The sequence below is a fragment of the Amphiprion ocellaris genome, chromosome 17, assembly GCF_022539595.1.
Source record: "Amphiprion ocellaris isolate individual 3 ecotype Okinawa chromosome 17, ASM2253959v1, whole genome shotgun sequence".
NCBI classification, from domain to species: Eukaryota; Metazoa; Chordata; class Actinopteri; family Pomacentridae; genus Amphiprion; species Amphiprion ocellaris.
The window spans coordinates 3,742,797-3,767,223 of record NC_072782.1 but is presented as its reverse complement, the minus strand read 5'-3'; the positions used below and the strand labels follow the sequence as shown (position 1 = coordinate 3,767,223).

The 24,427-nt window shown below is 38.8% G+C and overlaps 2 long non-coding RNA genes across 4 annotated transcripts in view; both read left to right on the top strand.

Annotated features, from left to right (window-relative positions):
- LOC129347324 (uncharacterized) overlaps nucleotides 1-24,427 on the top strand; it is a 496,469-nt gene that overhangs the window by 116,852 nt on the left and 355,190 nt on the right. The window lies entirely within an intron of this gene.
- On the top strand, nucleotides 12,328-14,574 carry LOC118470879 (uncharacterized). Its single transcript, XR_004848055.1, has 3 exons — nucleotides 12,328-12,506; nucleotides 13,030-13,170; nucleotides 14,419-14,574. It is a non-coding gene; the product is annotated as an uncharacterized LOC118470879 (long non-coding RNA).

The window sequence follows — 24,427 nt, the reverse complement described above, 5'->3', positions numbered from 1 at the left end:
GAAGTGTGTTAATTCCAGATCACATGACCTGCTCCACATGATGTCATTTCCTCCTGAAGAAAAGACTGGCCAGACTCCAAGGCTTTCGGAGTTATTTAATGTAAAGTAGTGTGTGAGTCAAGTGTGGATTTATGACATGTCAACAGGTTTTCTACAATATCTTCATAAATAACTTTCAGTTTTACTCAATTGTATATATAATATTTAGAAGAGGGCTGCACAGTGGTGTAGTGGTTAGCACTTTCACCTTGCAGCTAGAAGATCCCTGGTTCACGTCCCGGCTTTCCCGGGATCTTTCTGCATGGAGTTTGCATGTTCTCCCTGTGCATGCGTGGGTTTTCTCCGGGTACTCCGGCTTCCTCCCACAGTCCAAAAATATGCTGAGGTTAATTGATCATTCTAAATTGCCCGTAGGTGTGAATGTGAGAGTGATTGTTTGTCTCTGTATGTAGCCCTGTGACAGACTGGTGACCTGTCTAGGGTGTCCCCTGCCTTCACCTGAGTCAGCTGGGATAGACTCCAGCCCCCCCCGCGACCCTAGTGAGGATTAAGCGGTGTATAGATAATGGATGGATGGATATTTAGAAGAATCTTTCTATAAAAATACCTTGTGGATTTTAGGTCTGGAAACAGCAAAAATGTCGACTATGCTACAAAAAGCCCTGCAATTACATTTTAACCCAGTTGCATTACATTTAAATTAACGTACTTTAGTTTCTGATTCTTTTGTTCAGACATTAGGTGAATGGATAGATGTTGTTTACCTGCTTGACAGTTTCAGTGAACACTCTCTCCTTCCTGAGAAGCATCTCACTGACAGAGTGACGTGTCAGTCACCAGATTTTGACAGCCGGCATTCGCAGCACACCCAGTAGAGTCTCCAGATGCGCCGGACCAACCACGCCCACACTGTAATGGCATGTCATGGTGAACCCAACAGACCCGACCATCCCACCAGGCATGCCGCATCCCCCACTGTCCTATTTCCTCTGGAGTATGGTGTCCCAGGTGTGGGAGAGCATGAAGCCTCCTTCCTCCCTGTTCATGGCTCTCTCCTCCCGCCTCCTGATCTCCATCTCCTGCTTAATCCAGCGTTTCAGTTTGTTTTCTTCCGTTCTGATGATTCTTGCCCCGTCCCAGTCCATAACATGATTGTTCCTTTTGCAGTGGTCTGATATTGCAGATTTGAGATTTTCCTGTATTTTCTTTCCTTAGTCACCAAAACCCCGGTAGACGTCACCCTGCACATAGTCCGGGAACGTCTACACAAGGACAAAACACTCCACAAATGCACAAATCTCACAGTTCATGACATTTACAACTTGTTACAGTTCACTGCCAAGTCCACTTATTTCCACTTCAACAACATCATCTACAGCCAAAAAGAGGGATTCACCATGGGAGACCCTCTCTCTGCCATAATGAGCAGCTTGTTTATGGAGGACCTGGAACAAAGAGGGGGATCACAGAACCCATCAAACAAACCATGAAAAAACACAACATGGGCACCGCCGTAAAACCACACATAAAACTTAGATAACTTCCAGTACACCCAAAAGACAATATCGAGCAGAACAATAAATGCAATGTCATCTACGAGATACCATGCAACTCTTGCAATAACACATACATCGGAGAGACAGAGAGAACATTTCACACAAGGAAAAAAGAACATCAGAAGGAATGCGAAAAGGAAACAGCAACACGACTCACAAGATCACAGAACGAAAAGGCACTACAGGAAAATCTCAAATCTGCAATATCTGACCACTGCAAAAGGAACAATCATGTTATGGACTGGGACGGGGCAAGAATCATCGGAATGGAAGAAAACAAACTGAAACGCTGGATTAAGCAGGAGATGGAGATCAGGAGGCGGGAGGAGAGAGCCATGAACAGGGAGGAAGGAGGCTTCATGCTCTCCCACACCTGGGACACCATACTCCAGAGGAAATAGGACAGTGGGGGATGCAGCATGCCTGGTGGGATGGTCGGGTCTGTTGGGTTCACCATGACATGCCATTACAGTGTGGGCGTGGTTGCTCCGGCGCACCTGGAGACTCTACTGGGTGTGCTGCGAATGCCGGCTGTCAAAATCTGGTGACTGACACGTCACTCTGTCAGTGAGATGCTTCTCAGGAAGGAGAGAGTGTTCACTGAAACTGTCAAGCAGGTAAACAACATCTATCCATTCACCTAATGTCTGAACAAAAGAATCAGAAACTAAAGTATCAACAAGAAGACATGATGAACTTTTTTGAGCTATTAAATTAACGTAGCATGTGCCAGATGTCTTCTCCTTCTCTGCTCCCCCCTCAATTTTCTGTGAACAAGCACAACCTTGCACAGGACTCACTACCATCATGTTGTGTTGCTTGATCCAATCAGTGTTTTCCATCTACAGAGCCAGAAGTGTGTGTGTTCAGCACACACACACACACAGAATAGACAGCTAACAGACCATGAAGAGATATTCACTGAATTTAGCATAAAGTGCAACGGCCAAGACTGGCCTATTCTAGCTTTAAATCAATGTGGAACATTAGGTTAACTCTCTGAATCCCAAAACCCACCAGCTGGTTTGAAAGGCATGTTGTCTTTAAAAAGTGGTCAAAATTTTACCATTTATCACAGCCAGATACTTTAAAAATGGAAAGACTCATACGATTTTCAACTTTTTTTGACAATTTCCAAACTACTTATCTGTACTGCACCATTTTATCAGAAAATTTAACCAAATCTAAGCTTAAAATTAAACTCCATCCATTATCAATACACCGCTTAATCCTGATTAGGGTCGCAGGGGGCTGGAATCTATCCCAGCTGACTGAGGGTGAAGGAAGAAGACACCTTTACAGGTCACCAATCTATCACAGGACTACACAAAGACAAGCAATCACACCAGAGAACATGCAAACTCCATGCAGCAAGATCCCAGGAAGGCCGGGACGCAAACCGGGGATCTTCTAGCTACAAGGAGAAAGTGCTAAGCACCAAGCCCCTGTGGAGCCCCTTGAAATAAAGAGATTTCCTCTAACTCACTTTATCATTCAAGTATTCTTTGAAACTATTTACTAAACCATTTGCTCTGACCACATTCGGAAAAAAAATAGTGCTGTCAAACAACTGAAATTTTTTTTATCAGATTAATCACAGGGTTGCTGTGGATTAGTTTAGATTAATCGATGAATGATGAAATATCATTCATTTTTAATATACATTATAGCATTCACATTTCCCACCATGACGATCACCGGCTGTTTAGCATCTTCCATTTCCAGTTGTTTGGTTCTGCCACTACTGGATCAACTCCCTATTTGCACAACGGTAAGTCTACTTGGACAAACTGCCTGAAATGCGTTGCCAGTGACATTTCAGGGATTTTGAGTCATTCTGTGCTGCAGATGGGTTAATTGCATTAAAATATCTAATCAGATTAATCATGATGATGGACCAATCCGCATTAATGTGTTAATTTTGACAGCCCGAGTAAAAACAAACCCAAAACGGACACACACAAAACAAGTCTGTGCGCCGCCCACAACAGCGAAGCCAGTAGTGATGCAGCTGCAACCAAAAATCCCCCCATATAAAGAGCCGGGTTCTGCTCATGGTTTCTTCCCATTGAAAGGGTGTTTTCCTTGCCACTGTCTCCTTAGGGCTGCTCTGGGGGGTCAGGCATATGGGTTCTGTAAAGCGTCTTGAGACCATTTGAATTGTAATTGGCGCTATATAAATAAAATTGAATTGAAAACTTTTCAGGGACTTTTTGAACTGTGCAGAGCAGATAGGAGACAAATATGAAACCAAATCAAAAATGTACCATTTTCCCCTGTGGACGCCTGAAAAAATCTTGCACATGTTGAATCCAGGTTTTTTAGGATTTTTGTGAAATAAGAAATAAAAGAATATCAACTTTCATCTTTTGTCCTTTTTATGGTTTATTGGCATGATAAATGCACAAACAATCTGTTGAGGTTTCTCTGCTTCTGATCGTAGGTGTGAGTAAAAGTGAGTAAAAATGTAAATGAAAATGGAATCAGCCAGAAGCTGCTTGGAGTTCACAGGGTTGAACGGTTCCCTTCAACTTTTACCGAATGCCAAGGCACACAGGATCGAAGACCATCGAGACAGAAAATCACATATGCAATATGTTAATCTAATGTAAGATACTTTAATACTTGAACAAAGTGATATCCACAAGCACTTGAACAAACATTTAAATTGTAGATTTTTTTCTGATTATTACTTTAGTCAGTGTCTCTTCCCACGCTAATGATTACAAAATGCAATTTCCACCAACAACAGCTCTGAGACTGAAGACCTGCAGGTCAGCACTACTTGGACAGCTCAAATGGTTCTTTTAAATATGCAATCAGGCAACTATCTAAGCCCGATTAATAACCAGCAATTACTGCATACAGAATGGAGACTGTAGCCCATAATTATAGGCACAGAAAGCTGAGATTAATGCTAGACTAAGATGACCATGTCCCTGGCAGAAACATAAAGGCCTGATTATCTTATTGAATCTAGAAACACAATCAAGTCAAATTACATTTGCTTCATGTGTGATTTAAAGAACATTGCATGCTCATATAAAAAAAGTCTTCCTGCTTTTAAAAAAAAATCAGCACAAGAAATTGAGAAAAGTGTGAATGAGTTAATATATAATAGTTTCTGTAACATAGTTGACAGGCATCATAGTTGACATTTTTGCTATTTTCAGACCTAAAATCAACATAAACAAATACCACATGACATTTTTAGAGGAAGGTTCTTCTAAATATTATATATACACAATTGAGGAACATTGAAATTGAAAGTTATTTATGAAGATATTGTAGTAAGCGTGTTGACACTTGACTCACACACTAAAAAGAACACAATCAAAACTATTTTTGAATCAGCTCATTTTATTATTGTTTAGCTAATTAGAAGGTGGTTGTTATTAAATTGGGACGGATATTTAGTCGACATTTTAGTGATATCCAGTCATTTTTTATTAAGTGATTGTTTCCATAATAATCAATTATGGAATTTGTAAAGATATGATCATAATGAACATAAAAAACATCAGTTTTTTTTACTTTTAATAAAAATGTATGCAACATATATCCCATGGACTTCAAAAGTCCCTCAGTTACATATTGTACCTTCACACTGCTGACACATACAGATCTGGCACGGTGTATTAATTTTGCCAGGACTAGAAGGAAAAGAGCCTGAACTTCACTTCCAACAACACTCAAAGTGAAGAAAATATAGAAAGAGTTCACCATTTGCTTCTGTCTTTCTTTCACATTTCTTATTTATGGAGGGGGAAGACTTCATTAGCAATTTTAGCTGCATAATGAGTTGTTGCTCCCATGAATGTGTTACAATTCACATAGCTTCTATCTTTTCATCTGTGGCTGCTCTGTGTACGTTTCATTTTTAATGCTTTGGGAACGTATGGAAGTTGTGTGTCAACATGTCAACCAGATTAAACTGAAAATCAGAGAGTGCAGTAGATAGAATAAGTAGCTGCTAAAGAGTTGCTCCAACACAGTGTTTAAAATTCAGCGGCGCATACTGCAAATTAATTCAGCAATTTGAAGAACAGAATGAGGCCAAACATGATCCAAAAATTCCATTAACTTTTGGAGTGAGGTTTTAAAATGGATCTGTATAGAATCCAAAAGTCCCCAAGTAATGACAACACTTGAGAGGACAATTGCTCAGATGGTGAAAGTAAAAGGTGAGTTATTACATTATTTCTGAGAAAGGGAACCTGGCAATGAAGAGCACATGACATCCCCCTCAGACGGCACAGAAACCTTTAGGGAACCTTTTTAAAATAGATTTTTTAAGGCCTGTATTCACACCGATGCGCTGATATTTAGAGAATCTTCAAGCATCCTTCTGTGTGTGAGGGATCACATGTCAGGAGATGCATTTATTACCAGAGCAGAAAACCAAACTTCAAATTAAAGCAGACGAATGGTTACTGTTTGGAGTAATTGTTATATTAGTCTTTTCTATTTACAGTGCATGAACCGATTAGAAGACGGTCTTGCTAAACAAACAGAGGAGAAATGATTATGCCGGCAGCTTGAAAAGGCAAGGAAAGGGTCTCTTCAAGTGCTTTATTCAGACGTGGAGAGAGAGCACTCGTGTACGAGCATTGATCTTTTGGTTAAATATTGATTCAGCTCAAAATGAGCAGTTATCCTCAGCTTTACTCAGAAAGAAAGTCGGTAAAATAAAGTGCTCAAACACTCGTGCTGTCATGGGGGACGGTCGGTCACATGGGGGCTGCTGCAGGAATTTTTATCAGTAACCCAAAGGTGACGACAGCGAGGCAACCTGCCAGCCGCCTCTTTTCTATTTTCAACCACACTATTGAAAATGTCCCGATAACAGGGCTGCTGGGAGTATATCAGCGGCGCGATCCGGTGAATTCACAAGGGAAAAAGGACATAAAATACAAATAAAAGCACCAGAGTGAAGTGGAGATGACAGACAAGGGTGTATGAAAGGGAGGTGCACAGAGGTACTTAATGATGTTCCCACAGAAATATGACTGAAGCGGATTCTTTTAGTGTCAAATTTTAGCACCACAGATCTCTGATCCCACTGGGAATTATGTCAGGAGCTCTCACATGTCCTCTGCAGAAAGAGATATTAGTTTTCAGTTTTACACCAATGGGACTTGGAAAAGAAACCAATTATTTGGGTAAATATATAACTGAGGGACTTTTGAAGTCCATGGGATATATCCTGCATACATTTTTATTAAAAGTTTAAAAAAAAAAATGGGGTTTTTTTGTTCATTCTGATCATGTCTGTACAAATTCCACAATTATTTATTATGGAAACAATCACATTAATAGAAAAACTGACTGAATATCACTAAAACTGTAACTGAATAACCATCCAAATTTAATAATAACCACTTTCTAATTAGCTAAACAATAATAAAAAAATTTTGTGAATGTTCTTAAGACACATTTTTAACATTCCTTTTGTTCCATCAAAAAATGTTCAAAGATTTCCCAAAAATATTGAAAATGTGGACATCAGAAGTTTCACTGTGAAAATATATTTTTTTCCCACATTTTCAAACTTTAAAACGGGTCAATTTTGACCCACAGGACGACCTGAGGGTTAATAGAGAGAGAAAGTGAAGGAGCTGCAGTAACTTTCTTTCCAGTTTTAACTGAATGTCGATTATGATTATTATTTCTATTAGGAAATTCTTATAATGAAGTCACATTTTTTTTTTCACCTGCACATTTTCCTAAAGCCAAAATGTCATTGTAGGTGTTTTATTGCCTAAACGGAACCGACCAAATCTTCACAATACATCATAGTAAAGGGAAAGGCACTGAGCTGAAGGTCAAGTGTTTCAGTGGACAAAAAAGCAAATTTTGGATAAAATGTCAGTAAGTTTGTTGAATATTTATCATTCATGCTTGGCAACACCTCCATCAACAACATATTGTAAAACTGAGTGGGTGGAAAAAGTAGGATGTATAAAGGATAATATGCATTTCAGGCCAAGAGACAGCAGCCTGCCAAACTCCGATCACCGTCTCCTTTTCTCTTGGGGGTCAATTCAAAGCTTTCCTCTTTGGATGCTGACTTGTTTCCTTTCTTTTTTCACTTTTCCATTTATTTATTTTTGGTTCAGATTGGCTGCCCAACTGCCAGCCCTATGGAGATGTGCCCTGGAGTGAGCGTTGACACCGTTCCCAGGTGTCTTGGCTGAGCGGTGAGCTCACTGGAGAGTACAGCACCATTTTCTTTCTCTGTGCCAATTGCTTTGCTGCTCACAGGTTATGGAGAAAACCTTTTTTTTTTCCTAATCTGTCACAGTCTAAATCATGGCGGTTCAACATAGATTGGAATCATTTTTCTTTTATTTCACATTCTCCAAACAATTTATGCTGAATATCCGTAACGGCGCCTCAGAAGATGTGTGCAAATTTAAGGCAAATCTTAAATATTGAATTTGATGTTGAAGAGAATCAGAACCAGTGATGGAATATTTATTTTGAGATATATTTTTCATGTTGTATTCTTTTCTTTTTTCCCACAAAAACAAACAGGTGAGCCTCCCCCTGCTGATTTTTGACAGAGTACATTTGAGAATTAGTGTTTAAAAGGAAAAATGTGTCATATTTCAGTGGCTCGTTGCACCACAATGCTAGTCAGTCGCTTTGTTTTGGCAGAAATGCTCCACAGTTTGACCACTGAAAGAATAATTCAAGATCCTTGAATGAAATCAAATATACAGAATAGAAATGAGCAGACAGCGATGCAGTCAGATCCCCTGGATAAGAATCAGTCTGCATCCCCCCTTCGTTAATGTTCTCATCAAGCTTTGAAGAACATGATTTGAAATTTGAATAAAATCAAAAGATTGTTGACCTACAGTTACTTGTTCTACGACAAGTTCTCTTGACTTGGTTTATTCAGTTTGAGATGGAGTTGAATTTACTACACAGCAACTCTGACTGTCTGAAGTTATAAACAATCCAACCTAATGCTCACTTATTCACATACGGCTCATATGTTGAATCCACACAAAACTCCACAGTGGAATATTATGGTTTTGAAATGGCTAATGAACTCCATTGCTCCACTGGTGAGTCTCTGCATCTTTCTAGTATGGGTAATGTTTGCCATATTTAATGCAAAGATGTTAGACTGATATTGATGGTTGCATCTTTTTCACATCAAGACAGCGTGTGAATCTTTTTTCTACACAATTAAATTAGTATCTTCTGTAACGAAAAAAGGGACGACCCCAAATAAAATATCATTAAATGCAATAAATTGGGGAAAAAAATAGGGGTTAGTGCAGTAAGAAACATCTAGGAGGTTGCATGATGAAAAGAAAAGATAAAGAGCATGCTACAGTGCTTATTAAAAACCCTAACGTGCAATACAGATAAGTGACAAATTAAAGTGATCACTTTTATCCTATTCTGAAAGTGTTCTATCTTAATAGTCTATTCCAGGATGACAACACCTCCATCTATGGGACACGAGGGAAGACTAAACGCTTCAAAAGATCATCATGTAATCACACGCTGTGGCCTTTGCAGTCGCCAGATCTGATTTTGAACACCTATGGGAGATTTTGTTCAACACTGCTCTCTGCCGCCATCATCAAAACACCAAATGAGGCAATATGTTTTGCTAGAATCCGTCCCTCCAGTAGATTTCCACACACTTGGAGAATCATTTCCAAGGTACGGTGAACACAGCCTTCCACTGAGTTGTTTTTTTCTTTAATGTGTCACCTGTCTGCATTTACAGATATTATAATTTGGCACATTTATGCAAATGTTGGTACCGGATTTCCTCACAAATCACCTGACTGATTGTCTGAGGGTTGTTTTCCTGCATAAGGCATGAGCAGAGCTAACTGCTAAACTTGGTCATTGTGTTTTCTTCCTAATTGTCAAGTAGACTGCAACTGTTAGATCAGGGGAGTCAAACTGACTTTAATTCAGGTTCCACATTCAGCCCAGTTTGAGCTCAAGCAGGGCAGACCAGTAAAATCATAACCTGCAAATTACCACAACTCCAATCTTTTCCTTAGTTTCAGTGCAAAAAAGGACATTCTGAAAATATTCACATTTAAGGAATTATCTTTTTACAAAACATTATGAACATGAAATTTCTTCAAAAAAATGAGTTCAGTTTCAACAATATTATGCCTCAGTTTATCAGTCACATATAATATATTACAAAAATGAGACACAAAATGACAAAAACTAGACACAAAATGACAACAAATGAGACAAACACGAAACATAATAACAAACGACAAAAAAATAGGCAAAAAAGTTACAAAGCGACAATGAAGTAGCCAAACGACAAAAACAAGACAAAAAATTACACAAATTAGACAAGCAAGATCAAAAATAACAAAAGCAAGAAACAAAACAACAAAAAAGTAGACAAACACCACAAGTGAGACAAAAAACACAAAACGACAAATGATGCACAAAACAACGAATAAAGCAAAACACAAAAATAGGACAAAAAAATACAAGCGAGACAAAAAGGAAACAAAAAACGACAAAAAATAATAAACAAGACAAAATATTACAAAAATGAGGCATAAAATGACAAAAGAACAAAGAACAATCTAGTATTTTATTTTATGATCAAAACAACTTGTCATGGTCTAGAAATTATTTTAAATTTATAGTTTTACAAATTTACAATCTGCAGTTAATGTCTTCTCTATAATTTTTACACTTTACAAAGTCGTCCGGGCCGCATGTTTGACACCTCTGTGTTAGAGCCTCTGTCTTTAAACACAACACAGATGATATAATCCTGCAGTGATCCCCAACCAATGAGGAACATGTGGAGCAAGGAGCACAACCATGACTTTGAGAAATAATGTATAACTCAAAGCATTTTTCTTCAGTTTTTCTTTCATCATTCCATCTAGAAGAGATAATACTTGCTGTTACTGCATCTGGTTAGGTAAACTTAACTGTTTGGTGGCAGCTATAGAAGTTCAAAACCACCGAAAGTCCAATTTATTCATGACATAATTGGTTCTCGGTTATATAATGCACTGATCATGTCAGAAGTTTTCGCTTGGTTAGGTTGAGATTCAGTCTTAAAAGCAACGTTGTCTAACTTTAAGAGTAAAAATGCTTCATTGCTCCTTTTGGCGAGGTGTTATTTTATATTAAAGTGCACCTTTGCTCAGTTCAGCACCTTTAGGTCAGAGACTTTGCAATATGTGGAGAGGTAGGAGGGAAAATCTAACAAACCTGACAACGCTTGTGGAGTCTGACCCCAGGAATTATATAAAACCTGGACCAGCACATTGTTCATACACAGGTGTAACTTTGTTAACCAAATCAAGACAGATGTGGCCCAAAAAGAAAAGACAGTGAATTTATTGGATAATCAGCTGAATGCAGGAAGGCTTTAAGTGAACACAGAGTACAGTTCAAAATGCAGACGAGTAATTCAAGTCTATGAAAAAGCACAAGAAGATTACAACAAATTGTGTTTAACAATGTAAGTCTTTTTTCAAGAACACTTCCCACACAATAAAAAATAGCAAAGGGCAGGGAGAAGAGCTCAGTAGTAGGGAGGCAACTAATCACTTAAGAGTATTCCAAGAGTGCACCAACTTACTCAAGGCAATTAGCGACCACTGCAAACAAGCGTACAATATTGTACCCAAGTGCTCTCAGCACTACAACCTGTGAATAGAACGACACTAGAGTAGCCAGCCTCCAACCAGCTCTACCAGAGGGGGTTAGTCTGAACTACTTCTCAAGCACAAACATGCTCAAAAAATACAGTTGGATCATTTTACAAGCAAAAGGCAAAGGCTAACGAATCTCCACCAAGGCCTCACCAAGGCCCCACCAAGGACCCACGAAGGCAAAACAGCAGTCAGTACAAAAAAATATTAAAAAAACCCCACATTGCACATTAATAACAGGGTTGTAACAAGTTTATAACATGTAATAACCATCGACCTCAGCTATCATACCCTTCTTACTGCTGGCGTAAATAACTCACACCTTGACATAATAGTGTATTGGCCATACAGACTTGAGAAAGATCAGCGGCATCCACATTTCCCAAAAGCAGACAAACTCTCCAGTAGCAAACCACAGCAAACACAATGAGGCAGACATGAGACTACCAAACAAATGCACCTTAGTTACACAATGTTGAAAACAGCCAGTAAAATTTAAACCATCCTGACTAGATCACTTACCTCAGACTCACAGAGAGGAATCCATGTGGCAACCAGGAAGTAGAGACAAAAGCAGATCACGTTGTCACAGGTGCTTTAAATACCCTCAGTCAGGGGCGGGGCCATGGGAGGAGTCCACCTGTTCCGTGATGGTGAGTTCAACAGCTGTCGGAAAAGATTGAATTCACCTGAGCACAAGTGTTCCTGCTTCATGTAGTACAAGCCTTACATGCCCATGGGTCAATATATAACTGAGGGACTTTTGAAGTCCATGGGATATATCTTACATACATTTTCATCAAAACTAAAGAAAAATTAATGTTATTTATGTTCATTATAATCATGTCTTTACAAGTTCCATAATTATCTATTATGGAAATGTAACCTGGGTAGATAACCTCAGGTTATTAATAATGTGTTTTTAGCCAGTATTTTGACTTAGTCCCTTAATTTGCCTTTTTCTTTTAGGCGAATTAGTACCTTAAATTGACCACAAGGTGGTAGTAGAAAGCCGTTATTGTCCCTAAGATTAAATTTGATAGGGTTGCTTAGTGCGCGAAAAAGTGCTCGGGGTGGTCATCTTACCGAAATACGCCATCTTTTCTTTCTCTGCCTGCACTCAGTCCTGTGTGGATGCTGCGTTCGAGCTGGATTTACTTAGAAAACAAACCATAAAAGAGGTATTTTGACACTAAAGTTAACTGCAGACGTTACGGAAGTAGACAAGAATCATCAGATATCTTTGAACCACGTAGAAATCGATATTCCGGTGAGTTACGGGTGTTCTTCAAGGTTTTACCGTAGCATGCTAACGCTAGCAAAGTGAAGCTAACAACGGGAAACACAAGTCTGTCTTAAAGAAAACGTCGATAATTTTGAGAGGATTTAAATGGTTTTCCATTGATATCTGTTAACTGTTTCATGTTTGCTGAGTTGTATGTTGTTGCTACTTCAACAATTTGCTGTGTAAAACAAAGGATAGCCCCTCGGTGCTGGCTAGTTAGATGCTGCATATGTTCAAATGCTAGAGTATATTTTATGCAGTTAGACTGAGTTACTGAGTGCTAGTAATGTGTTAAACTGTGAAATGTGTTGCATTATCGGCTGTAGGCTGAGGGAAGGATGTATTTAGATTCTAAAGGTTATATTGTTCATCTGTGATATGTTGTATTGTTATGTGTACAGCCTGTTATGAGCCAAGAAAGGACTGGCAGAATGGCAACTTTATTGGAGTAAATGTATGGGAGACTTATTATGGATTGTATGAGTAATTGCCCTGCACATCCATGTAGGCAGTTTTTTTTGAGGATTCTCTTCAGTGGGACTCTGATCTCCATCCATCTGCTGTGTGTTGATGTCCATCCACGTCTCCATCACGCTGGGATCGGCCATCACCTCGGACCACCTTGTCGGACATTCATTATAAGGGGGAGGTAGGCTCTTTTTCCTGTGTGTGCTTGATTTTTTTTTTTTTTTGTTTTGTTTTTGTTTGTTGCTCTAGGGGTTTGGGTTTGGTTGCCTAGCCGGGCAGTTGTGGGTGAACAAAGACATTGTAATCCTTGGAACTGTTGACGGACTTAATTGTGATTATCGTGATCTGTCACTGGATACAGTGTTTTGGTCGTTTCAACGTTCATGAGCTCAGTTTTGTACAGGGGTTCAATATTTTTTTTTTTCCAAAACATTTACAATCTGTTGTCATTGTGTGTTTTTGGGGTGACTGTATTCTTAACAAAATTCCTTCCTGAACCTGAATCACACCTTAAGGTGTTAGAACCGAACGGGACGGTTACAGAAACAACCACTTATTAATAGAAACTGACTGGATATCACTAAAATGTCAACTAAATAACCATCTAAATTTAATACCAACCACCTTCTAATTAGCTAAACAATAATACAATGAGCTGATTCAGAAATAGTTTTGATTGTGTTCTTTTTATTAAGTTGAGATAATCATGACAGATATTTCTTTTTTGGCAATATATCAAATTTTATATGGAAAATAACAAATTGTATCTGTGTCCCAGAAATCACTTTCTACTAAGTTCCCCATTACAAAAACACCTCTCCAGGAAGTGTGTTAATTCCATATCACATGACCTGCTCCACATGATGTCATTTCCTCCTGAAGAAAAGACTGGCCAGACTCCAAGGCTTTCTGAGTTATTTAATATAAAGTACTGTGTGAGTCAAGTGAAAATCAATTTTACTCAATTGTATATGTAATATTTAGAAGAATCTGTCTGTAAAAATCCCATGTGGTGTGTGATTATAGGCATCCATGTTGATTTTAGACCTGAAAACAGCAAAAATGTCAACTATGATACCTGTCAACTATGTTACAAAAAGTTCCGCAATTATATATTAACCCCTCTAATCCCATTTCACTAATTGCATGTCCTCAATTCCTTTACAACCAGTATTTACCAAAATGAGACATTCTACCCTCAGAGCGTCAGTTTAAACCATCATCCATCACCAATCGACTGTTTTACTGTATCCTACCACTGTGTTTTATGATTTGTCAGATGGCAGTGTTCATGATAAGTTACAGTTGATATTTTTTCCTCTAATTCAAGTGCCACTTTTGTCATAGTCATGGCACACAAAATAATACTACATAAATAATGAGTGATATATATTGAATGTCATGTTGAAGTAGGAACATTTGTGTTTAGGTGGATCTAGTATTTCCTGATGGCTGTTCAACACACCACCAGGTTGACTCCTCCCATGGCCCCGCCCCTAGCTGAGGCTATTGGAAGCACCTGTGGCATCATGGCCACCTTTTGCCTCTGCTTCCTGGTTGCCACATGGACTCCTTCTGTTACTCTGAGGTAGGTGATGGAGTCAGGATTGTTTAAAGTTTCTTGACTGTTTTGAAGATTGTATTTACTCCTATGCACATGAGGATTAAGCTGCGTTTGTTTGACAATCTCCTGTTTGCCTCATGATATTGGTATCTGTTTGGCTGAGGTTTGTGACACCAAGTTTGTTTGCTTTTTTGTAATGTGGATGCTGCTGATCCCCATCATGTCTGTTTCACCACAACACTTTTATATCAAGGTATAGTTTAAGCCAGCGGTTAAAAAAGGGTATGCCAGTTGAGATAAACTGTTATTGATATTGATGATATAAACCTGGTATTAATGTGTAATGTGCTTTGTTTGTATTTTAAGCTTTTATCAGCTGCGGTTTTTCCTTAGTTTTGTCCAAGCCTTGCCTTATCTTCACTGTGTTTGCATTTGTGCTGTATTTTAGATTGAGCCAACTGTTTTCTTGGCAATTATTCCTATATTTGTGTGCATCTATTCCTATATTTGGAACAAAACTGTAATTTTCCTTGGCTGGTGGTGGAGGTTAGACCCTCTAGTTTGATTTTTCCTTCACAGGCTGTCATGGTACCTCATCTTCCACCAGTTTGTAGTGGTTGTGAATTGCTGTGGTTGGTAACTTGTAGCTCTCCTGGACACTTAAGTAATTGGCTACCTCCCCACTGCTGGTTTCTGTCCATTATCCTCTTCCTTTGTTAATTTTATTGTCCTGGAATTGAATTGTTAAACTGAATTTTTATAGATTCAATTTATTCATTGTCTTTGTTTTCAGCTACTCTCTTTGCTGGCACTTCCAGACATATAGCATTCAATTAATTATTCAATCTTCTTCTTCTGATTTTCTCTGTCTTCTTTCAGTTAACAAACTTGTGTGACCTGTGTATGACCAAGGTTGTAGTCCAGATTTAATGTAATAGTTCCTGGGGTGAGAGTCCTCAGGTGGCGTTGTTGGGTTTGCTAGATCCTGGAACAGTTTGACCAAGCTATATATACAATATACACAATTGTCAGTCCTGCTGGAGACATGCTTTGTATATTCCAGCTTTGTGTTGCGGCTGGAGAAAAGACTTCACCGAGGACACAGCGATGATACACCTGTATATCCTTGCTCATAGCTCATCCAGCAAACCTTCTTAACTCTCGATACTGCATTTTAGAAAATGAGACATTCTTTGTTATGATGTACCAGGATCGATTTCCAAGTCACGGGCCAGTGGGTAGAGGAGGCTGAACTTAATGAAATAAGATGAGCCTTCAGTGTGGTGTGACCAGTTGCTTTCAGTGACGAATCTTCAGTCAGTTCAAGTGTTTAGTTTTTGGACAGACATAGCTCTCCTGTAACAAACATTACTGAGTCAGTTTACTGATTGTATGCTTCATGTTTACTTGTAATGCAATCAGTTTCGCATTTACGTACGCGTTATTTCTAGCACCATGGTTCTGGGTTAGGAGCTGCTGGTTGTTTGGTGCCTTTCTTTAAAATTTGCATCATTTCCTTGGTTTCTCCAGGGGCTGCTTCCCACAGGCTAAAACATGAATGGTAGGTTAATTAGTGATTCTAAATTGGCCATAATGCGAGCAAGAATGCTCGTCTCTTTGTTATAGTCCTGTTATGTCCAGGGAGTTGCCCGCCTCTCGGTTTGGATAATGAATGGATGCAATGATGTTTTGGCTTGATTTATACCTGGACAGAGCCTGAGTCTGTTGGCTCTCGATGTTACGTAAGAAAATGACTCTTTAAAACATGCTGCAGTTACATAATTGCCAAACTACACCATACTGTAACAGATTTTTACTTTTTAATATTCTAATTCTTCCTGTCCTTTATATAACAGATAATGGATGACTATATAGCAGAGTTATTTTATAAAATATATATATATTATAATATAATATATATTCACAGAAGCTACATTTGTTGAAAATACTGACGCACAAAACATCTCACTTGCTTAAAACTTTCATAAAAAGTGTCCTACATGAATCATGGCATATTTAAATACTTCTTCTAGATGGTGGAGTATGGGCAATAAGGTTAAGCATTGCATACATCACTTTCTAAATGATCTATTAAAGCAATTTTGATTATATTCACAAGGTAGCACTGTTCATTTTAATACAACTTATTAGTCTTGGTGGAAATAAAACCACGTCTCTGAAGAAACTCATTTCTGCCCTCCGCCTGTGCATCCTGCAATATATAGGTGTCACGTCTGGCAGATCTCTGGGAAATTAATTCACAGTAAAAATAAAGTTCAAAGATACCCAACTATCAACCTCCTCACTGCCTCCCATCTGCCGGCTGCTCGCGTTATGCTCATTTTGACGGGTACTGGAAGCCTCAGTGGATTGACATTTTTAAATATCGACAGCGAGGATAAGAAACTTAAGCTATCTTCCTTGGGAATCTGTAAATACACTTTCTGTTTTCTTTACTTCTGTCATGTTGGATACAATTATCATGGTTATTGCTCTTCTTTAGCTGTGCTTAGAAACTTTGCCAAAACTCCAGCTGAGGATTTGTAATTTTCATGAGGCTTCAGTCGCTGACATTTTCTATGACTATCATGGGGTTGTCTTACAGGTCTTTCAGTCTTATTGCACATCTGAAAATGTTTATTTGCTGCAGCAGATCTTGTTCTTTGTACTCGTAAAAATCGACACCTCCTTCCTTTTTCCTCTTATCTCTATCACGTTCCTCCGCCCTCTTCCTCTTGAGGTGTCCTTGATGATTTCCACAGCCCCTCCTCTCCAGCGACTACTGAAGTCTTTGCTGCTAAGTAAATTATGGGGAGCCTGCTTAGCATGGGAGTCAGCATTTTTGGCTCGCTTTAAGACCTGGTGCACATAATTCATCGAAATTAACATCAGTAACAAGTCTGCAGCAGCATAAGAACTCTTTAATTGTTTGCTCTTCTCCACTGTCATACTCACCTGTGATCACAGTTTGTCCTTATTTCACCAGTTCTGGAACAAACATGACAAGATACGGAGGACTTTGCTCAAGTAACACAAGATTATAGGATTTTTCTTGTAAAATGTCAGATGAGAACAGACGTCAGGCAACTTCAGTGTTTACTCTCCAACTAAAACCTGCAGATTCCTGTATATTTTTACCTTGCATATAAGAAGACGTGTCATATTGAATATCTGCTCAGCTTGCTTTGAGCTGTGAAGAAGAGACTTTACCCTGAATTAGGTGTCTTATGCGTCTGCATGCTGCAGACGGATGCAATTTATTTTTACCTGATCATAACTTTCCCATCTGTTGGGTAGATCTGTAATGTTGATGTAACTTTTAGGTCTGTCAGTCTTCCTCCCTCCTCACACCATTAACATTTTCATTAGGTATGTGTATACAGTAGACTCTCAGTGCATCTGTCACGCTGATGCAACCTCTTCTGAGGTGATTTCTCCACACGCGCATACATTTTAAGTAACAGCCAGGAAAACTCCCAATTTAGCAACAGCTGAAATATTCATGCATCAGGCAGCTTCTCACTTTAATCATCGCAGTTAATGGAATATTCCAAAAATGATTTGACATTATGTTGTTTTCAATTTATACTGCCAGCCAAACGTATGGCATAAGGTATGATGCAAGAAATGAAAATGAATGTGAGAAACATGTGAAACGTGCTCCTGCAGGGCAAAGGCTTCGAAAAGGACTGCATTCAAAAACTTTTATTAGCTCTAGCAGTAAATATTGTTGCCATTCATTATGAGAATTGCTTTTTGTTTCAAGGCATTTGTTTGCATATATTTTAGGAGGTTTTTTTTTCTATTTTTCTTTCTTGTTTAACAATTTATTTTTCCGTAAACAAAATGCCCAAATTCCATGATTTCTTCTATGTTCAAAAAACATGTTGGAACTATTTGTAAAATTACACTTGATGTTGGAAATAACATCTATAAAGTCGAAGGGAAACTATTATTCTTTTTTTTTTTACCATGTTGAGAGTTTGTCAGTGTACCAATTTGGCAACATCTCTAAATACTACTGGATTGATTGCTAGGATATTTCACACACACATTCATGCTGTTCTCAGGATAGACTTTGATAACTTTGGTGAACCCGTAACTCTTCATCTAGTATCATCAATACCTACAGAACCTATAGCTTTCACTTCAGCCACAGCCGCATTTGTCTTCACTGCTAATTGGCAAAACAAAGCTAGCAACTTAAAACAAGAATATAAGGATGGTAAAGATTGTACATTAAGACAAAGGAATTATTCATGCATTGATTTCAGGAGACGGATGCAATGGAGAGGGACAACTGCATCTAAAATTTTCCTGCACATCGTCTAACTTTAGCGACATTTTGCTGCTAGATCTACATCAGACTTGTTGCTTGAGCCGATATCTGTTCAAAAGATTGAACACCGACATGTTTGCAATGTTACTGTGCATGTGTTAGTATGATCAAAGCATGTTAGAGTCCAAATAATATGAACTTGTCAGGGCTGATACTGTTGAGGAATCAAGGAGACTGATAAAAAAATATTTGGAACCAATCTATGAGTATATTTGCAGTAAAAAGGAAAATCAATAGACTAACTTCAATTATAAGACAAAACTTTATTGAAATAGCATTTTTATGTTTAAATATGTTTAATTAAAGAGAGCTTTTCAACATCGACCCACTAGTGTTAATGTGTTACTTGTGATGTATAACCAATCAGGTAGCACTGTGCATGGGGCTTGGATTGCCTACATAAAATGACTACAGATAGGGACAGGCGGCTGAAACAGTGCCAAAATAGAGCATTTTTAAATAGTATCAAGAATTGGTTTTATAATATTATCAATAATCAACAATATTCAGTTAACTCAGCCTAACAGAGCAACTAGTGTGGCTTTTTGACTCCTTTATTTCCTAACTTTACCATGTAACATATGTTGCATCATTCTGTCACCTTGAGGTAAGTCTGGAGGGTTCATATAATCTGTTGAAAACAGCAAACACTATTCTAAATACAAACCAGAATGAGAATTATTGAAGCACTCATTGCATCACATTTTGTCCTCAGCCCGAGTTGACTGCAGGTGAATTCGTTTTAGCCCACATGTGATTCAAAAATCGAACACAAAGGAAGGACTCTTATTTGCGCCTCGAAAAGTGACATGAGGAAGGTAATGAAAAGGGAAGTGCTGTTGTTCACCTCCCAAGGTGATGAATCAATACTCATCTCTGTGCAATGAGCAAAATGAGAGGCAATAAAATGAAAGAAAATATTTGGTCAACAAAGAAATAAATGTCTGCGATAGATTACGCGGTAACAGAGATGGTGATGAGTGCCCATTCATTACTGACTCATCAGGAACGTTGGTCACTTGCCCTTGTCGAGTATAATAATTGTCTTTCTCTGTGATAAATTGTCTCTTTCTGAATCAGCCTCAAAACCAATGAAAAATAGGACTTTCGAAGTCAAGCAAAGGTAAAGTGTTTTTCTTTTTTTTTTCAGATTTCCTCCCCAAACAGTTGGCCTGTATGGCCAATAATCTAAATCAGAAACCATGTAAACATGTAGTGGCTGGTTTGTTTGACCACGTCATCCTCCCTCCCTGTCTGTCCCCATGTTTCCTGTCACTCTCCACTGCACAGAGGCGCTTTGAGCTGAATGCTAAAATCAGCATGCTAACATGTTCACACAATGACAATGTCAACAGACTGATGAAAGCAGGGATGATAATACTGAGCATCTTTGTCATCATAGCCTTGCATAGTGGAATGACAAAACACAATGAGACTGATAATGACGGCAAAGGATTACCGGTAAGTTCTAAACCAAAACAAAGGTGAAATTTTGAGACTACGTGAGAAGTTAAGAAATCACAAAAGTAAATGCAGTTCCTCTTTAGGGAGACATGAATGTCTGTACCACAAAGCATGACAAGCCATCCATCAGAGTTTTTGAAACGTCAAAAAAAAAGCAAGGTCAACCTCATGGATAGGTAGGAGAATTAACTTTAGGATAAGTAAATAAAGAAGTCAGAAGATCATGAAAGTGAATATGATTGTCCATTGAGTAGTTGATGACATTTCAAAAAGTTAGAGAAAACTTTGGCTTGCTGATTCTGCAGCAGGAATAGTCATGGAAGAACCTAAATCATTGGGATTCATCCTCTGGGGATCAAAAATATCCATACTAAATGTGATGACAACAAAATATAAACAGTAAAAAGTTGATTTAACATTGAAAATGTTCAAAAAATTCAGCACTTCGCTTTTTTTTCCAAATGTACATACTTACCTGTATTTTGCGCTCTTGGAAAAAACAGGAAATGGAGCAGAACAAAGATGACATGAAGCACGTAAATGTTATGAAAATGTGATGTGCTTCTTAGCTCTTCGGCCACCCAGACAAACTGGTGATGAGGAAATTACACTAAATACATTAGGAAAATGGAACCACATTAAGTCAGCAATACAGTACTTGGAAACATTGAACACAGTTTGAGTGTGAAATGTTTATATGCTGAAAACTTGTGTTCTCATCTCAGCATCCACTGGATTTATACAGGACCAGCAGGCGGCCTAAATGTGTTCTCCCATCCTGTCTCATTTCACAGCTTTCTAATTCCACATACAGTTAAGATGCTCTGGCAAAGTGCTGCTGTTATAAACTTCCTTTACTCTGTAGCCCTTGTAGAAAAAGTGGATCCACTGTAGACTGCACAGAAGGGAATTTTCTGAAGGCTAGAAGCAGGATTTCCTGTCATGATCTCTGTGAACTACTTTCATTTAATGACATTTTACCACTTATTGAGAGTCTCGCTTTACTAAAGGACATCAGCCCAATAGTGGCTGAAAGTGAGTGGCCATCGGATGTTTTCTAGTGTGACGTGATGGTCGCCAACTGTTAGTTACACACTGAGGTAAAGACAAGGGCAGCAGACATGTTTTAGCTCTTTGATAGTGCCAGTAGTCACTAAAAAAGTCTCTGTTCTCTCTTGTCTTGCAATCACAAGAGCTAAAAATGTGACTCGTCTCATCTAGAGCATCAGGGACCTTAAAAGGGACAGATGCAGTTCTTCAGAAGTTTTTATAACCAGACAGCTGGTCATTCATAAGAGTCATGACGAGTTGAGTACTGTTGCTCCAGCCGGCTTTGTCAGCAATTCAAATTAATTAAATGTACATAAACACAGCAGCAAGCTGCTCAAAGACATTTACTGTGCAAGCAAAATTACAACTTCATTTAGTAAAAACATATCATGGAAAACAGAACTGTATATGCAGTGTTTTTTGGCCCAACAAACTGACTTTCATGGCTGTTGATCAGAGATCGAAGAGGACTATAATGTTTATGCACTTGTTAAGATATCCGGGCTGTAAAGTGAATAGGGAAGATATCCAGTAATTATCTCTTTTCAGCAAGTTGCCCATTTGCTTTGAATTATTTTACCTATTCCCAGAATTTGGCTTGAGGTAAATGAGAGCCCACATTGGGGGAAAAAAAACACACTCCTAACTGATTTCTATCCAGAAAGACTGCTTTTCATTTGTCCTTCCTACCTCCTGAGGTCGGGGGAAATATGCACAACACTGTATCCATGATGGATACAGGCAATTTAACACAATCCTGACCTCAATTGGCATGCCTAAGTCGTTTCATAATGCACACAGGCTGAATGTGCCTTTTCCCTTTATGTGGAAAAATGATTGGAAGGACAAATAATGTAGTCTTTCTCCTTATGGCTAAGGTGGATGAATAACAGGCTAATATCAGTTAATATGAACAGAGGGCTTTTGGTGTGAAGTCTGACTAGAGGCAGTAAGAACATGCAATCACCTCATACAAACAGCCATAAAGGTCAATGAAGGCCATGGACATTCATATCAGATTCATTACGTTCTGACAAGTAGTCCTAAGAACTTCAATAGAAGGAAACTGAACTTTTCTCTTAGATCTTTCAAGATGTTTCATCTCTAATCAGACAGGCTTTTTCAGATCTGACTGATCTAAAATGACTAACAGCACATTAAAAACCAATGACTCACATACCTACATGTTCTACCTACCTACAAGGGTCCTCCAAAAGTTCTTGGCCTCACCTGGAAGGGAGGAGCGTAACTCTTATACTATAACTGTAGACTATAAAGCCTGATATAACTGTCCACAATAACTCAGTTGTTTGTAATCAGGTCTCTGCAGGTGGTGCCATTTGCAAATCACTAGGTGAGAGGGGAACCAAAAAATTCACAAGAAAGAAGTCAGACCTGAACACTGATGTCAGTGGTTTCCAAGAAGTGTTGGACAGTCACACGTCAATCATTCATGAATGGAGTCTACTTTATTGTCTGTGTGTACTTATTTTGGACATGTCCTGTCATACGTTTGCACTCACCCTCTGTTTCAGGTGTCTTTATACTTCCTGGTCTCTATCAGCTTTTCCGTCCTAATGTGCTTCACCTTTGTGAGATTGACTTCTTTGCCCCAGTGTTTATAGACTCACCTTTTCCCTCATGTTCTTTGCCAGTTCGTCTCTGTTTCTCCCTCCAAATTTCCCTGTGTTTCCTGTGTGCCAGATTTGTAAGCTATTTGTGTCTTTATTGTTTGCCTTCGTAACTCCATGTTTTTGTTGTCTTTTGGATTTTTGATTTACTTTTGTTTTGTCTGGCTTGTGAGCTGCATTTTTGGGAATTAGCTTGATTTAAAGCTCACTTTTTGCAGTTTTAATTTTGATTGTCAGTGTCATTTTGGGTCTTTCACTCATCGTTACTCCATGACAGAACGTTCACCTTCAGTGATCTCCCTACCCTGCTTAATGCCAGAAACCCATTTCTTTACAGTAGAAGAACAAGTGAAGTATTCGCCAAGTGTGCTGACCATGTCTTTGTGGATTTCCTTGAGGATCATTCCCTTTTCATGGAGATCACAGCTTTGGCTTCTAGTAAGGTTTTGTGGGTTCTCACTAATCTACTGATTTTCAAAGGATGTCACCTGCAAAAAAAACAACAAACATTTAAGCTTTTGTGGACAGTAAGGTTTTATGGAATACAGTTTTGCCCCAAAATGAGAGTTATGCCCCTTGATTCCGGGTAAGGTTGAGACCCTGCTGAGTTATCCTTCAAGTGTTGTTCCAGATTAAGCACACCCCTTTATTGCAACAGCACTGTCCCAGCAGGATACTGCACCGCAGCACACTGTAGAAACTGCTCAGGAACAACTTGAGGAACACTCCCAAGACCCAGACACATTCTGTGTCAATGCCCCGATGGGTCAAAGTTGTTTTGGCAGCACAAGGGGGACCAGTACAATATTAGCCAGGTGTTTTTAATGTTGTGGCTGTTCCATGTATAGTTGAATTAGTGTACTACCCAACATCAACATCCAGACCTTCTGATTCAGACACTGACACAGCATTTATAGCATGTGGCTGGGCTCTACAACATGAAAAAACTTGACTCAAACAGGCGTGTGACCAGAACTGATTTAATATTTTTTGTATAGCTCACATAGGTAGCCACATAATATATACGTTATGTATACCTTATAAAAGTAAAATGTGTTCTCTAACAATCTGTCTTTACATACAGACTCTTAACCTTCATCCAGAAGTGGCGGCTGGCTCCTCTGGTGGTTGGGCAATGCTTTGTTTACATTTGGATCACGGCTTATACCTTCAACACACACATTATACAAACATGACATTTTCCTTTGCGGTCTTCCTTTTTTGAAAGGTGAAACGATCCCATGAATCATATCATTCCTCTGGAGTCTTCTTTTGCCACCTTTGATTTCTCTCAGGGATCTTTACCTCTTTCTGCCAGTCAATCAGTCGGCCTCCCCCGTCTGTCTAGTTTGTATTATCGTGCAGCTGCGGTGAATATCCCACAGGCAGA